A 4,637-nucleotide genomic window follows, 5' to 3' on the forward strand; every position below is an offset into this window, starting at 1 on the left:
TTGTCTTCAATATGAAGATTAAAACCCAAACACCAATCATATCCTCACTATAACAGGATAACAGATCTTCGTAAAGCATTTCAAATAAAGAGCAAGTCCAGATAAACAGGGATGTGCAAGGCACCTCCTAAGAATTTTGGTTACTAAAAATAAGGCCAGCAGGCCTATGTTACTATGGGAACAAGCAGTCAGTGAGATGCAGCATTTCATCCTACAGAAAATCTCTTGCGTCCAGGTCATCAAAACATTTCCACTTCTCTTGGATTGCAGTAAGTATGGATTGTAAGGTGATAATCAACATTTCTTAAGCATTTTCCAAACTAAAGCCATTCACCTAAGGCTTTCTGTAGGTATATCAGGAATAAAAGAATGACTAGAGTTAGATTAGGGCAAATCAAGGATAGTAGTGGGAAGTTGTGTGTGGAATCGGAGGAGATAGGGGAAGTGTTAAATGAATATTTTTCATCAGTATTTACACTAGAGAAAGAAAATGTTGTTGAGGAGAATACTGAGATTCAGACTACTAGGCTAGATGGGATTGAGGTGTTATCTATTTTCACACTTTCCAAAATTGCTAAGTCCCCTGGGCCAGATGGGATTTATCCTAGGATTCTCTGGGAAGCCAGGGAGGAGATTGCAGAGCCTTTGTCCTTGATCTTTATGTCGTCATTGTCGACAAGAATAGTCTCGGAAGACTGGAGTATAGCAAATGTTGTCCCCTTGTTCAAGAAGGGGAGTAGAGACAGCCCTGGTAATTATAGACCTGTGAGCCTTACTTCGGTTGTGGGTAAAATGTTGGAAAAGGTTAGAAGAGACAGGATTTATAATCATCTTGAAAAGAATAAGTTCATTAGCGATAGTCAGCACGGTTTTGTGATGGGGAGGTTGTGCCTCACAAACCTTAGAGTTTTTCGAGAAGGTGACCAAACAGGTGGATGAGGGTAAAGCAGTGGATGTGGTGTATATGGATTTCAGTAAGGTGTTTGATGAGGTTCCCCACAGTAGGCTATTGCAGAAAATACGGAAGTATGGGGTTGAAGGTGATTTAGAGCTTTAGATCAGAAATTAGCTAGCTGAAAGAAGACAGAGGGTGGTGGTTGATGGCAAATGTTCATCCTGGAGTTTAGTTACTAGTGGTGTACCGTAAGGATCTGTTTTGGGGCCGCTGCTGGTTGTCATTTTTATAAATGACCTGGAAGAGGGTGTAGAAGGGTGGGTTAGTAAATTTGTGGATGACACTAAGGTCGGTGGAGTTGTGAATAGTGCCGAAGGATTTTGTAGGGTACAGAGGGACATAGATAGGCTGCAGAGCTGGGCTGAGAGATGGCAAATGGAGTTTAATGCGGAGAAGTGTGAGGTGATTCACTTTGGAAGGAGTAACAGGAATGCAGAGTACTGGGCTAATGGGAAGATTCTTGGTAGTGTAGATGAACAGAGATCTTGGTGTCCAGGTACATAAATCCCTGAAAGTTGCTACCCAGGTTAATAGGGTTGTTAAGAAGGCATATGGTGTGTTAGCTTTTATTAGTAGGGGGAATCGAGTTTTGGAGCCACGAGGTCATGCTGCAGCTGTACAAAACTCTGGTGAGGCCGCACCTGGAGTATTGCGTGCAGTTCTGGTCACTGCATTATAGAACAAAGAACAAAGATAATTACAGCACAGGAACAGGCCCTTCGGCCCTCCAAGCCTGCGCCGATCCAGATCCTCTCTCTAAACATGTCGCCTATTTTCTAAGGTTCTGTATCTCTTTTCTTCCTGCCCATTCATGTATCTGTCTAGATACATCTTAAAAGACTCCATCGTGCCCGCATCTACCACCTCCGCTGGCAATGCGTTCCAGGTGCCCACCACCCTCTGCGTAAAGAACTTTCCACGCATATCCCCCCTAAACTTTTCCCCTTTCACTTTGAACTCGTGTCCTCTAGTAATTGAAACCCCCACTCTGGGAAAAAGCCTCTTGCTATCCACCCTGTCTATACCTCTCATGATTTTGTACACCTCAATCAGGTCCCCCCTCAACCTCCGTCTTTCTAATGAAAATAATCCTAATCTGCTCAACCTCTCTTCATAGCTAGCGCCCTCCATACCAGGCAACATCCTGGTGAACCTCCTCTGCACCCTCTCCAAAGCATCCACATCCTTTTGATAATGTGGCGACCAGAACTGTACGCAGTATTCCAAATGTGGCCGAACCAAAGTCCTATACAACTGTAACATGACCTGCCAACTCTTGTACTCAATGCCCCGTCCGATGAAGGAAAGCATGCCGTATGCCTTCTTGACCACTCTATTTACCTGCGTTGCCACCTTCAGGGAACAGTGGACCTGAACACCCAAATCTCTCTGGACATCAATTTTCCCCAGGACTTTTCCATTTACTGTATAGTTCACTCTTGAATTGGATCTTCCAAAATGCATCACCTCGCATTTGCCCTGATTGAACTCCATCTGCCATTTCTCTGCCCAACTCTCCAATCTATCTATATTCTGCTGTATTCTCTGACAGTCCCCTTCACTATCTGCTACTCCACCAATCTTAGTGTCGTCTGCAAATTTGCTAATCAGTCCACCTATACTTTCCTCCAAATCATTAATGTATATCACAAACAACAGTGGTCCCAGCACGGATCCCTGTGGAACACCACTGGTCACACGTCTCCATTTTGAGAAACTCCCTTCCACTGCTACTCTCTGTCTCCTGTTGCCCAGCCAGTTCTTTATCCATCTAGCTAGTACACCTTGGACCCCAAGCGCCTTCACTTTCTCCATCAGCCTGCCATGGGGAACCTTATCAAACGCCTTACTGAAGTCCATGTATATGACATCGACAGCCCTTCCCTCATCAATCAACTTTGTCACTTCCTCAAAGAATTCTATTAAGTTGGTAAGACATGACCTTCCCTGCACAAAACCATGTTGCCTATCACTGATGAGCCCATTTTCTTCCAAATGGGAATAGATCCTATCCCTCAGTATCTTCTCCAGCAGCTTCCCTACCACTGACGTCAGGCTCACCGGTCTATAATTACCTGGATTATCCCTGCTACCCTTCTTAAACAAGGGGACAACATTAGCAATTCTCCAGTCCTCCGGGACCTCACCCGTGTTTAAGGATGCTGCAAAGATATCTGTTAAGGCCCCAGCTATTTCCTCTCTCGCTTCCCTCAGTAACCTGGGATAGATCCCATCCGGACCTGGGGACTTGTCCACCTTAATGCCCTTTAGAATACCCAACACTTCCTCCCTCCTTATGCCGACTTGACCTAGAGTAATCAAACATCTGTTCCTAACCTCAACATCCGTCATGTCCCTCTCCTCGGTGAATACCGATGCAAATACCGATACTCGTTTAGAATGAATACCGATAGGAAGGATGTGGAAGCTTTGGAAAGGGTGCAGAGGAGATTTACTAGGATGTTGCCTGGTATGGAGGGAAGGTCTTACGAGGAAAGGCTGAGAGACTTGAGGTTGTTTTCGTTGGAGAGAAGGAGGAGGAGAGGTGACTTAATAGAGACATATAAGATAATCAGAGGGTTAGATAGGGTGGATGGTGATGGTAAACACGAGGGGACATAGCTTTAAGTTGAGGGATGATAGATATAGGACAGATGTCAGAGGTAGTTTCTTTACTCAGAGTACTAGGGGCGTGGAACGCCCTGCCTGCAACAGTAGTAGACTCGCCAACTTTAAGGGCATTTAAGTGGTCATTGGATAGACATATGGATGAAAATGGAATAGTGTAGGTCAGATGGTTTCACAGGTCGGCGCAACATCGAGGGCCGAAGGGCCTGTACTGCGCTGTAATGTTCTAATTCATATCTGGGGAGAGTTTGATCATAACTGTCACCATTTACTTTTTCAATCTATACCAATAAAGCAAAACTGGGATGAGGGTGCTTTCTACATTTGCAGTAGGTGTTTAAGTTGGTATGCAATTTTTTGCATTTAAGTAGAAAACATTATGCAACACAGTCATATCTTTTGAGCATCTGATACTTCAAATCTTATGCTTACACGGGACACTATTAGACAATTACCTTTTATACCAAAATCCAAATTAAACAAGCTTATGCTGCATAAAGTTAAGCATTGTATGATCTATCTTAAACAGCTACAAGGCTATAATTGGTTGTACCTGCAATAAAGCCAATATAGAATATACAAGTTAGAAAGTAGCATCAACATTAAAATTCTGGATGAAGAAGCAGCTTCAAGTCTCACCTGGGATTTATGAGAAGGAAAAGTTCTGCTGTGTGCGGGAGGAGTTTCAAGGCATAGATCAGCAAGAAATAAAACAGATAGCATGCAGAAGTCAATGAAAGGAGAAAGATAGATTAAAGGATATAATTTTTAAAACTAAATTTAAAAGCATTATGCAAGGCTATACCAGAAATGTATTATTTGCTACAAAGCTATATTGAAAGGTAAAGACCTTTGTCCACAGTATATTACAACCACCATGCTTTACAAATACGACTCAACACACACTAAATTCACTCCATTTTCATATGGGGATATACATTCATTTTGTGCAGAAAGATAGTTTAAAGATTGTGGTCATGAATTTATCAAGTGAATTTCTTTTCCCCAACCCCTGTCCCAAGACTGAAACTGTTCCAGTTATCACACGGCAGAC

The sequence above is a fragment of the Heterodontus francisci genome, chromosome 9, assembly GCF_036365525.1.
Source record: "Heterodontus francisci isolate sHetFra1 chromosome 9, sHetFra1.hap1, whole genome shotgun sequence".
NCBI lineage: Eukaryota > Metazoa > Chordata > Chondrichthyes > Heterodontiformes > Heterodontidae > Heterodontus > Heterodontus francisci.